This window comes from Jaculus jaculus, chromosome 2, assembly GCF_020740685.1.
Source record: "Jaculus jaculus isolate mJacJac1 chromosome 2, mJacJac1.mat.Y.cur, whole genome shotgun sequence".
Classification (NCBI taxonomy): Eukaryota; Metazoa; Chordata; class Mammalia; order Rodentia; family Dipodidae; genus Jaculus; species Jaculus jaculus.
This window is the reverse complement of record NC_059103.1, coordinates 108,598,108-108,611,724: the sequence shown is the minus strand read 5'-3', so window position 1 is coordinate 108,611,724 and position 13,617 is coordinate 108,598,108. Positions and strand designations below refer to the sequence as shown.

Below are 13,617 nucleotides of genomic sequence, written 5' to 3'. Positions count from 1 at the left end.
TCTTTCTGGGATTCTCTTATTATAACAAATTAAAAGAGCACATTTAAAATTTTGCAATGTGAGTAGTTTTTAAAATGAAATACGTATGTTATATAATTCATCAACACAATAAATTTTCAGTGAGATTCAGCAAAGTTTTAAACAGAAATTGATAGGCTCACTAATAAAAGAGAAAACATTTTCTATTTAATTTCCAGCCCATTAACTTATTACTAATTTTTAATAAACTTGTGATAGACATTTTGAAAAAATATATACATCTTTATTCAAGTATAGTGATTCTGATTACTGTCTGTCACAGTTCATATGATTAATCTCCCTCTCTCCCCTTTTCTCAACGTCTTTCTTTTTTTTAAGCATAATTTCAACTTCATTTTATTTTTTGAGGACACAGTTTTTCTTCAGTCTTTAAGAATCCCACTCTTTACATGGGTTTTGGTGGCGGTTGTGGAGCAGCACCAGCAGTTCTAAATCTGGGCGGAGGAGTTCTGTCTTTCCGGGCTTCTCGAGATCGATTCCTGACCACCTTGCTGTGAATTGCAGAACTCACACACAGTAGTGCAGCTTCACATAGAGCTTGGAAAGAACATAAGCGTCGAAGACACTTGCTTCGGAAATGTCCCTGATGGCGGCGGCCTCCACTGTGTTCCGAATGACGAACTTCTGGATGGCCTTGTTCTTGGGCACGCACCGGGCACAGTTCGTACAGCTGATAGGCTGCACGTGCCAGTGGCCTTTCTTGGCTTGACCATTGTTCCTTCGCTTCTTTGTCATCTTGGCAGCCGGGACCAGCAAGAGCTCGACTTCCCTTTCTTACAAACATGTTCTTTCATTTATTTTTGTAAATTTCATTTTAATTTAATTTAATTTAATTTAATTTAATTTAATTTAATTTATTTATTTATGCTTGTGTACAAAATTTGTATGGACATATCATGTGTTGGTACCACCATTCCCCTCCTCCCTTACCCACCCAGCTGAGGGTCCTTCTTAGTGGAATTGCTGGTGTTCATCATGGAGTTGTGGGCTATGAGTTGTGAGAGCAGCAGCCATTCATTGTTGGGGACAGTACCTCTGGATACTCCTTCCCACTCTGTGGCCCTTATATTCTCAATGCCTCCTCTTTAGCACACCTACCTAAGCCTTTGTGTGTGTGCTTAAGTCTATTTTAGTTATCAGCAGCTTCTAGACTGCTGTTTTGTACATTTGAGTATGCTTGGTGTCTATCTCCACCATCCCGGTGCAGGTTATCAGTCTTGTAGTGGAAGCAGCACTTTTGCTCATCTCTCCAATGCCTCTGTGGTCTCACCTGGATCCTAGCTCTTGTGCTTGGGGTGGTTCATTTGCTGACAGGGAGTCAGGTATCTATTCTTGTCTTGTTGATATATTTTGGTTCTCCTCGGATCTCACTACTTACTGAAAAAGAAAAAAACTAGATGCTACAATGGAGATTGAGTTCAGGATAGGTTAAAGGGGATAAACATTGTTAATTTAGACAGCTTTTGATGGGGTGTAGCCTCAATCTTGGCCAAAGACTAGTCAGATCTTCTAGCTGGAGTCCATGATTTTGGTCTTCATGGGATAATTACTTGGTTTCCAGTTCCAGCTATGGTTTCCTTTCCATGGAATGGACCACTCAAAAAGTCACTGGTTATCTACTTTAGGCTGTGTGCCACTATTTTAAAAGTGTGTACATCTTGTCAGGCTGGTAACTTTAACATAGCAGGGTTTCTTGCTTGCTCACAACATTGTTGGTCATATATATATATATATATATATATATATATATATATATATATATATATATATATATCTCCCAATTGCCCTCCCATTCCCCTCTCCCCCAAACCTTCCATCCATCTTACCTGTCCCTGGAATTGTCTTTCAGGTTTTGGCTTCATTCAAGGTGTTCTAGTTAGTAGCTATCAATGAGGTAGAAGATGTGGCATTTGTCTTTCTGTGCTTATGTGAGTTTGCTTAGATCTGTTCCAAGCCAGTCCATTTTCCTACAAATTTCATTATGTCATTTTCTCTTACTGCTGAGTAGAATTCTGTTATTGAAATGTGCCACCTATTTATTATCCATTCATCAAATGTTGGGCATCTGTCTTGATTCCAGTTCTTAGCTGTTGTGAATTGAACAGCTATAAACATGGTTGAGCAAGTATCTCTGCAGTGAAGAGGGGAGCCTTTAAATAGATGTCCAACAGAGGAATGTCTTGGATAGTTGGGAGCTCCAGTTTCATCTTTTTCAGGAGTCTCCATGTTGATTTCCATAGTAATTGTACAGGTTTGCACTCCTATCAGCAGTGAATGAGGGCTCCTCTTTCCCTGTATCCTGGGATGAAGCCTGCTTGATCAAGGTAGATAATGCTTTTGACAAGTTGTTAAATCCAGTTTGCAAAGATTTTGTCCAGGATTTTTGCATCTAAATTCATCAGGCATATAGGTCAATAGTTTTATTGTCCTATCACTGTCTGATTTTGGAATTATGGCGATTCTAGCTTAATAGAAGGAGTTCTGGAGCATTTTCTCTTCTCTAATTATGTTAAAAAAGTGTGAGAAAAAAGTTGTTTCAGTTCTTCAATAAAAGTTTTGTATAATTCAGCTGAAAATACATTATGTCCTAGACTTTTCTGTTTGGGGTAGTTTCTGATTGTGTTTTCAGTCATGATGGTTGTAATGGTTTCTGGAAGAAGATGTATCTGCTCTGTATTTAGTATTAATAGGTGGTATGTTTCTTATGTATTATCCAATTTTGTGGAATAGATTATCAAAATATGTCCTGATGATTCTTGCAATTTCATTGGTGTCTGTTGTGACCTCTGTCTTTTCATTTCTAATTTTGTTAATTGGAGACTTCTCTCTTGAACTCACTCTCTCTTTCTCTCTCTCTCTTTTGTTTTGTTTAATTAATTTATCCAAGAGTTTACCAATCTTGTTTATTTATGCAAAGAAACAGCTCTTCATTTCATAAATTTTCTTGTTTTCCTAGTGTCTAATTTATTAATTTCAGATCTTATCTTAATTACTTTTTTCCATCAGGAACTCTTAGAAGTGTATTTTTTTTCCCAATGCCTTTTGGTGGATGTTTAGTATATTAATTTGAGATTTCTCTGTCTTTTATTATGAAAATAGCTAGAATTTTTCAACTTGGGCTGGTTTATTGTGTCTAATCAGTTTTGATGTGCTGTATTTTCATTATTATTAAGTTCTAGAAATTTAATAATTTCCTTTTTGATTTATCCCATAGCCCATTTATTTAATAGATTTTTTTCTTTTTAAAAATTTATTTGCTTATTTAAAAAAATATTTATTTATTTTTTGACAGAGAAAGGGAGAGAGAGAGAATGAGAATATGGGTCTGCCAGGGCCTCCAGCCACTGCAAACTAACTCCAGGCATGTGTGCCCCCTTGTGCATCTGGCTAATGTGGGTCCTGTGCAATCGAACCAGGGTCCTTTGGCTATACAGGCAAATGCCGTAACTGCTAAGCCATCCCTCCAGCCCTTTGTTTATTCTTATTGACAACTTCCATAATTATAGACAATAACCTATTATACAAAATTCCCCCCTCACTTTCCCCGTTGTAACTCTACTTTCTGTCATATTCCCTCCCTCTCTCAATTAGTCTCTTTTTTTTTTGATGTCATGATCTTTTCCTCCTATTATGATGGTCTTGGGTAGGTAATCAGGTACTGTGAGGTCATGGATATCCAGGACATTTTGTGTCTGCAAGAGTGCATTGTAAGGAGTCCTACCTTTGTTTTGGCTCTTACATTATTCCTTCCATGTCTTTTGCAATGTCCCCTGAGCCTTGAAAGGTGTGTTAAAGATGTTTCAGTGGTGAGCACTCCTCTGTCACTTCTCAGCACTTTGGTGCCTTCTGAGTCATTCCAGAGGTCATCACTATCTGAAAGGAAAAGCTTCTCTAACCAAAATTGAGAGTATCATTAATATGTGGGTATGAACAAGAGAAGTGCTAACCAGGCAGTTTGGTGAGTATAATATAAACATTTAGACAGACACCAGCAGGCATTAGACCCCTATGATTTATGACTCTCCCTGTCACAGGCTTTCAGTATCAGACACGTATTCCCTCCCATGGAGTGGGGCTCTAGTCCAATTAGAGAGTGGTTGGTTTCTCCTACAACAGACATGCCACAATTGAACCCATTGGCTCCTTTGGCCTGGCTGACTAAACTTAGGTCTTTCAATGTCCACTGTTGTTTATCTCCACAGATGACTTTCTTCTCTCCCCATGGAGCTGCATGCAGATTAGCTTTTTCCAGCTTTCTGTCAGCTGGTTTACAGGGAGGAGGTTTTCAGTTCAGATCCAGAGGGTTTCTCACTGACTTTGCAGCCCAAGCATGTAGAGTCTTCATCAATAAGGTTTTACCACCTATTACTGGTGGGAGCCAAGAGCCTTCACAATTGCCTATAATGTTTTGAGAGACATCAGGGTCCTCCCTTGCCAACAATTCACTGGAAGGTATCCCATCCATGGCACTGAAAATTTTCTATCTATGGCTTCTGAGTGTGCCACTGTCCAAAAACATAGGTTTCCATATGACTTGGTCATAACCACTTAGATTTTTTTTTTTTTAATTTGAGAGAGAGAGACAGACAGACAAACAGACAGACAGACACAGAGAGAATTAGCATGCCAGGGCTTTGACCACTAAAATCAAACTCCAGATGCTTGTGCCACCTAGAGGACTTGATAGACTTTGCGATTGCCTCACCCTTGTGCTTCTGGCTATTGTGGGAACTGGAGAATCAACCATGGGTCCTCAGGTTTTGCAGGCAATCCCCTTAACCACTAAGCCATATCTCCAGCCCCTTCTTTGGGGCACAAGTCCCAAAGATACAGGGCTACTCAACAGCCCAGAGTGCAAAGACCACAAACAGCTGGCTGGCACCATGTGGGCACAGACCCTAACATCCATGCCCTTGAACATCCAGGGGTACACAGGCCCCAATTATGCTGCTGCCTCTGATTTTATTTTTGACATTTTCACATGCATATATAAAATCTACCACATTTACCACTGCTTTCAGATTACTTGACTCCCCCCCCCCCCACCCAACTGATGGCAATTTGGAACTTGGATCCTTGTTGAAGGAGGTGTATTGTTGGGGACAGGCTTAGGAGTACTATAGCCAGCTTGCCCTGGTTAGAGTTCTGCTCACTCTCCTCCTACTGTTTTCATCATGCTGTGGCAAGGAGGTGATGTTCAGCTTCCGCTCATGCTATGTATTCCCCTTACATTATAAAGCTTGCCCTTGAGACTGTAAGCCAAATAAAAACTTTCCTCCCATCAACTGCTCTTGGTCATGTGCCTCATGATAGGAGTGATAAGTTTACAATAACACCCATTAAACCCCATGATATTTGAAAAAAGCATGTGGACAGTGGGAGTGATGATATGGTCATTGCATTTTAATCACGAGTGTACACAAGAATGTCTTTGGTACATAAATTTGTCAAAGTCTACTTTTTATTTTAAATAGAGATGGAGCAATACTTTATACTTCTTTGTTACACTGATTGAAATAAGTTATATTGTCAAAACCAAAAAGTTATATTGTCAATACTAATTATGAAAAAATAATGATTCATAAGGACAAAATCTCTAAGGAAGTAGTTCCCTTTGGCGTTAAGCTTGCCAGAATAACTTTTCCATATTAATTGATTCAAACAGTTTAAAATATTTTTATCTCCTATAGCAATATATTATTACTTGCAATTTTTTTTATTAAATCATATCATATGATTCATTTATTTCACCAAAATTGGTTCATTCTCTGGTTAAAATTATATACAACTTAATGTGTCATGGTTTTCAAGAGAAATATAACAACTGCAAAAATATGTCATTTAGGAATAGAAGGCAAGAATAAATGTAATTCTTAAAATTGAACAGTAGAGATACTTATTTAAATATTACTCAAGGAGGAAGCCACCATAATAACTTCTACTCATAGAGTGCTTTTGTACTTACTAAACACTTTCATGGAAATTATTTCATTTAATCTTTAAAAGAGCAATGCCATTCTGAATTTTATTTTGTGAGAGAGCAAATTAGTATTCTGAGAATGAAGTGAATTCAAGTCTTTCATTTATTTTTGGAACAATGTTTTATTTCACAAAGTATTTGAGATAGCAAGTAAAATGATTTTCTGAAACCTTACTAGTAAGTGGCACAGCTGGGATTTCTACTTATGTTTTCCGCTAGAGGTCATTGATTAAGGTTGGAAAAGTATGTTGAAATGTTGGTGTGTTGAGTGGATAGCTTACCAGTGATGGATGCTGCCAACTCTGTCTTCTGGTGGCTTTAACTGAAGGCGAAATTTGGCTATCACAGGCACTAGAAAGTGTGTAGGGAGCAAGTCTGTCTCACTTGGAAGACGGGACCACAGAAGCAAGCAGACACTACCACTATAGAAGGGATATGATTACAGTGGGTAATGAATTGAATTTCATTTGGCACAGACAGTGAATCCTGTCCCTCAGGCTTCAGCTGTCAATGACTTATTTTTTTTTAATTTTAAAAGCTTATCGGTCTGTGTGTGCGTGTGTGTGTGTGTGTGTGTGTGTGTGTGTGTGTGTGTTTGAGTGCAGGCAGTCACATCATGATACGCATGTGAATATCAAAAGACAACACTCAGGCTGGAGAGATTGCTTAGCAGAAGGACCCAGGTTCAAATCCCCAGGACCCATGTAAGCTAGATGCACAAGGCAGTGCATGCATTTGCAATTAGTTTGCAGCAGCTGGAGGCCCTGGTGCACTCAGTCTCTTCCTCTTTGTCTCTCTCTCAAATAACTAAAAATAAATAAAATGCCAATATTTTTTAAAAAGACAACACTCAAATATTTGTGTATATCCTCACATGTCCACCTGATATGAGGCCATGTTTCTTTATTTTCATGCTGATGATCTTTATTTAAAATTTTACTTTTTATTTATTTAGAGTGTTGCAGAACTCACAGAAGGCTTCTAGAAAATTCTTCTGTCTCCACCACTATTTAACCTTTATCATCCTAGAATTTCAGGAGCCTACCACTTCTTCTGAGCCTTCTACCTGGGATTTGACAACCTAACTTGGGTACCCAGGCTTGATCAGTAGTGCTTTATCCACTGTGACATATCCCCATCCCAATAACAAACTTTATTTTTTAACATCATGGTATATATTACTGTGCCAAAGGTAGTTTCTTTTCTCTTTAACAAGTGATATATTGGCTTTCCTCATAATATTTTCAGATCTATCCACCTTTGGTAAATACTTACTGGCCCCACTTCTAGGAGGGTTATCGTCAAATCACTAAGGACAACTGAAAGCAGAAACATGTCCTAAATTAATATTAGGGATTAGTTAGATAAAATAAACCTCGATAGAGAACTGAAATATATATATATATATACATATATATATACACATATATATATATATATATATATATATATATATATATATATATATATTCTCCTCACTCACAGTCAGAAATAACCAACACCCTGAATTCGTGCTATTCATGCTTTGTTTACTTATGTTTCATTTATCCACTTGTCCATTTTCCAGAAAAGTTACACTTCTCCATATGTATATTACTTAAAATGAATTTCCCAGAGAGACTAATGAAATGTAATGCACTGACTGCTTTTTGAAATCATATATTCTAAGGATTTGGTGTTATTAGTAAAAGAGATTTGAAAGTGAGCAATGAAACAGAATTTCTTTAATGATGAATAAGCCAAAGTTTATGTTTATTATTTAAGTTCATACTTTTGACAAATGAATTTATTAATGAAATACTTGCTGGTATTTCCCTTTCTGGAAACTATTATGTAATTTATTACTTTACTAAAACATGACCAAATATAACATTTAACAGATTTTGACAGATATGTTCTTTGTCTGGTATTCTTGATTTGGTAAGATAATTTAATGATAAGTTCACATGAATCCTGGAAATACTCTCTCTTTAATTAATCATTTATGAAAAACTACTTTAGAAAATTATCATCTATACAAAACAGGCAATTACTTAATTAAAACATTGTAGGGTTTTGAAATTATTTACTATTTAAACCATTCTATGGGATGCTATTTTAACAATAAATTACAATGGTATAGTCCATTTTCTTTATTAATAACACATGAATACTAATAATAAAATGTTTCTGTATTTACTGAATATTTTATGTCTATATGCTGAGCATTGAACTGTGCACTTCAATCAAAATGAGTTTATTTCTCACCTAATGACAATAATAGTAATTATAGCATGAAAGCAAGGTAGAAATGCCTTGGGATAGATAAGTGAAGGCCACAGAGACTTACCATGAAAAAATTGAAAATTAAATATTTAAGAGCATCCATTCTATTGGAAATATGAAGCCATAATATACATACACACGCACACATGCACACACACACATGCACACACACACACACAGAGACAGAGAGAGAGAGTTTTCATTTTGAGTAGGAGAGTATAACAAAGAGGAGAAAAATTAGTTTGCAAGTATTGATACTTAAGCACATCAGTTTCCTCCATTCTGTGGGGGATATATTCTATGACCATGAATGAATCCTTAAATCATTGTGTAACATAAATGAATATAAATTATGATATTTTCTGCACATGATTTTTCTTGGTTTCAGGAAACAATAGTCTGCTGATTTTCATCTGTTCACTGGCAATTCCTAGTCATTACTTGCTGATCTCTTCCCTTTTACAAACTTTTAAATCCATCAGTGTATCATATCTCATATAGCTTGCCCTTTTTCCATCTATTCTACATATACAGAGGGTTCATCTACTTTCATATATTAAGCAATATTCATACACTGATGAGTCTCAATTTCTTTATTGTTTTATTTATGTCTCTTAACTCTATCCATAATAGATTCATCTATAAGTTTTCTTGCTTCTGCTTTTTCTACATTGATGGAAAACATAGAATATTTCCTCCAGCTTGTTGTAGTTTTCTCATAGGTACCCTTGAGTGTTTTTATATGCAGACTAGAAGACTGATATTTTACAATACAAGGTCAAATAAGGTTTCATCATTCACAGCCTAACAATAGCTCCTTCTTTCATTCAACATAGTGCTAAACCTTTCATGATCAATAGGAAGGGTCACTGCCACTTTTCAGATGGGAATTCCTATTCTCTGTTTTATTGCATTCCATCAAATTATCCTCCATACATTTTAGGAATATTTCAAGCAAACTACCGGTTTAAACTTTTTCCTCTAGCCCTTATCCTGGAATTTCCTTCTCATAAATATGTTTTGAATCTGGGATAAATCTTTGATGGCCTTGAATTTTTTCTCATTGTAGCTTACTTTCTCAACAAAACCTATACATTTTTTACCTTATTCAATTGTACAACTATACACCTAACTTATTCCCTTGCTTGTCTCCCATAGCACTCTTTTTCTTATTAACACATAGGATAATTTACCTCCTTATGATTGTTATGGCTTCCCATCTGTCACTTCTCACTAGAATGTAAGACAACTGAGAGTAGCTTATCATTTTAGTGATGCATCACCAAGGACTCTAATGGTGGTGCCTTCCATGTGGTATACCTTCATGACTATGCTTGAAATGAGCATACCTGGAGAAAGATGAAATAATGAGTATCATGTGTACACTTATAAAAGCCTTCCCACTGAAACAAAGAACACAAATGAGAAATTACAGACAATTCTCAAAAAGTAATGGGAAATAGCAACACTCTTGTAATTTGTTAGAAGACAAAAATATCTGTAATAATTTTGTACAGTTGTTAAATTTTTTGTAAAGAAGAAAAATTATAATTTCAATGAATAATTTGGAAGCAATGTGGACATTAAGAATTAACATCTCTTGGGCTGGAGAGATGGTTTAGGTGTTAAGCACTTGCCTGTGAAGCCTAAGGACCCCGGTTCAAGGCTCGGTTCCCCAGGTCCCACGTTAGCCAGATACACAAGGGGGCGCATGCCTCTGGAGTTCATTTGCAGAGGCTGGAAGCCCTGGCGTGCCTATTCTCTCTCTCTCTCTCTTTCCCTCTATCTGTCTTTCTCTCTGTGTCTGTCGCTCTCAAATAAATAAATAAATAAATAATTTTTAAAAAAAGAATTAACATCTCATCTGGGCATGGTGGTACATGCCTTTAATCCCAGCACTTGGGAGGAAGAGGAAGGAAGGTTGATATGTTTGAGGCCACCCTGAGACTACATAGTGAATTCCCGGTCAGCCTGGGCCAGAGTAAAACCCTACCTCGAAAAAAAAAAAAAGAATTAACATCTCAACCATAGGACCTAGATGGGGCATAGTTCAGTAAAATGAGGACTACAGAAGGAGCTATGAACACAGAGAATCAGATATGGTGTAAACAGCCCAAAGGAAAAAGAAAACCGAAAAGAGAGAGAATAACCAAGAAGCTCTGGCTAATGTTAGTGTAAATTGCCACAGCATAGTGTTCCCTCTACCACATCAGCCCTGCAGAAACAGCTGGATGACTAGCAGTTATTAAAGTTAACAAATGATGACGGGTTATCCTGTAATTGAGATTGCTTTTGCATTGAATATTCTACTTTGGAATAATGTAAGGGCTCACACAGAAGCTCCTGAGCATGTTGAATCAGTGTTTCTCTACAGAAGTGCATACCTCTGCTATAGTACAACCTAAATACATCAACCAAGTAAATACATACAACAAAACATAACCAATTAACAAAATAACCAATGGTTTACAAGTTCCAGTGAAAAAATGGAAACACGAAAAATCAAGACCATATAAAATGGCCAACAGGTAATTCAAAAGAATAATTTTATATGTTTTTAAAAACTTTTATTAATACTTTCATTTATTTATTTATTTGAGAGAGATAAAGGGCCCCAGAAACTGCAAACAAATTCCAGATGCATGTATCTGGCTTATGAACCTGGGTTCTTAGACTTTGCAGGTAAGAGCCTTAACCACTAAGCAATCTTTCCACATATAAAATGCTTTAAAAATTAAAAGATATACAAATAAACTTATGAGTTCAAGACAATTATCAAATTATACAATGAAATAAGAAAGTCAATTAAAGAATACAAGGGGGATGAAATAAAGACAAATACTGAAAATGAAAATTGAAAAATTAAAAGCTCACTAAGTCATGTATAAAATGTCATTAGAAAGTCTAACCAACAGAATGGATCAAGTTGAAGACAAAATATCAGGGATTGAAAACAAGATCGATTAATTAGAACCTTTAGGCATTGATAAAAACAAAATAAAAAGAAAGAAAAAATAGAACATTCAAAATCTATTGAATATTACTAAAATTTCAACCTTACGTATCACAAGCATAAGAAGGAAAAAATCGCCGGGTGTGGTGGCGCACGCCTTTAATCCCAGCACTTGGGAGGCAGAGGTAGGAGAATCGCCGTGAGTTCAAGGCCACCCTGAGACTACAGAGTTAATTCCAGGTCAGCCTGGACCAGAGTGAGACACTACCTTGAAAAAACAAAGGAAAAAAATCTTCATACTAGAAACATAAATAACATGCTCAATAAAATCATATCTAAAAAATTAGTAAATCTCTATAAAGATTTCATTATCCAGATTCAGATGAAAGTAAACTTGACAAATCCAGTAAAGAACTTCCCATGCCACATTATTAAAATAGTAAATGTAGAGAGCAAAGAAAAAAAAGTGCTGTAAGAGATAAGCACCAAGTCATACATGAAAACAAATCCCCAATAATTATGTGAACATTTTCAACAGAAACCTGAAAACTCAGTAGAGTATGCAATAATGTATTGCAAGTTCAGAAAGAGAGTAACTGCCAATGCAGATGACTGTATCTAACAAAACTGTGTTATAATTTCAGAAGACAGAAAAAATCTTTTCATTATAAACATAAACTAAAGGAAACCATGACTGTTAAGCCAATACTAACAGAAAATACTTGAACATATTCTTCAGATGAAAAGGAAGGATAAACAATTGTTTGAAGCTACAGAAAAGAAAAAAAAAGGTAGAACTGTTGTTAAGTAGATGGGGAAAAGGTAAACCATAAAATCAACAAAGTGACAGGAATGAATATGTAACTTTTAATCACAACTTTGATTATGAGATCTGAATTTGCCAATCAGAGGACACATAATAGCAAATTGGATTAAACATGGGATCCATCTCTGTGTTGCCTTCAAGAAAAACACTTTACCATTAGAGACAGATACAACCTGAGGGCGAAAAGATAAATATATACATATATACATAAATATATATATACATATATATATGTAGATGCACTACACAAATAAGCAAGTTTCACTTTCCTATTATCTAACAAAGTAGACATCACTCCAGATTTATTCAAAAGGGATAAAGAAGACTACTTCATAATTATAATGGGAATAATTCACCAACTGAATATTATAATTCTACCTATGCATGCTAGATATATATGTCCCTATTTTTGCAATACTAATACTGCCAGATGTAAAGACAGATTAATCCCAACACAAAAAAAGTGTGTTATGTCAGGGCCCTATTTTCACAATTGGAAAGGAATCCCAGCAAAAAGTAAACAGAAACACATCTAAGTAAAATTATATTATGGATAAAAAAGGATGTGAAATATCTTTTCTACTCAAGCTAAAGTGGTTTTTAATCTACATCTATCACTCTTATGATTTCAATTATATTTGATGCATTATTTTAGTGAGTGTTATTATAAAGAGAGGAGATTAATTTTCAGGAAGTTTTTAAGAATGAAAGGGTGGTTTTGTTGTAAACTTGCACATATATTTTATAATAATTTCTAAAATTTCTTCTCAGTCCTAGAAATATTTGTTTTAAGAATGAAAATAAAAGAAGCATACATTTCAATATAATAAATTTTGTGCTTTTGGATATGAAACTCAAAACTCTTTTTTTTAATCTCAAAACTCTTATATCTCATTCCAGCTTTATAATCCAAAACTCCCTCATAATAATGCTACTTTTTTTTTAAAGTATTCAACTAATATGTATTATACCCTTTCCCTGTCAGACACTCTTCAAAGTTCTAAGCCATATTCTACATTTTGGCAAGAAATGAAGAACAATGTTAACATTGCTAAATAAATTAAAAAACCATTTACTTTTTTCTCTTTTAGTAGATTTTCATTGATATCAAATTATTTTTTAATATTTATTTATTTATTTATTTATTTATTTATTTATTTATTTATTTATTTATTTGAGAGCGACAGACACAGAGAGAAAGACAGATAGAGGGAGAGAGAGAGAATGGGCGCGCCAGGGCTTCCAGCCTCTGCAAACGAACTCCAGACACGTGCGCCCCCTTGTGCATCTGGCTAACGTGGGACCTGGGGAACCGAGCCTCGAACCGGGGTCCTTAGGCTTCACAGGCAAGTGCTTAACCACTAAGCCATCTCTCCAGCCCAATATCAAATTATTTTAACTGTAATCTATATTTATAAATCTGAATTAAGAGAACATTATTAGGCATAGGATTTCTAAGACTTTCTCTGTATGTGACATAGGTATTTCTCTAATAATAGACTTGCATTTGAAAGAATGGGTAAAACATTTAAATAGCTCTTTCCTGACCTACTT

General features: G+C 35.5%; 1 pseudogene; it reads right to left on the bottom strand.

Moving 5' to 3' along the window:
* Positions 1–399: 399 nt before the first annotated feature.
* On the bottom strand, positions 400–774 carry LOC101614216 (annotated as a pseudogene).
* Between the last annotated feature and the right edge of the window lie 12,843 nt (positions 775–13,617).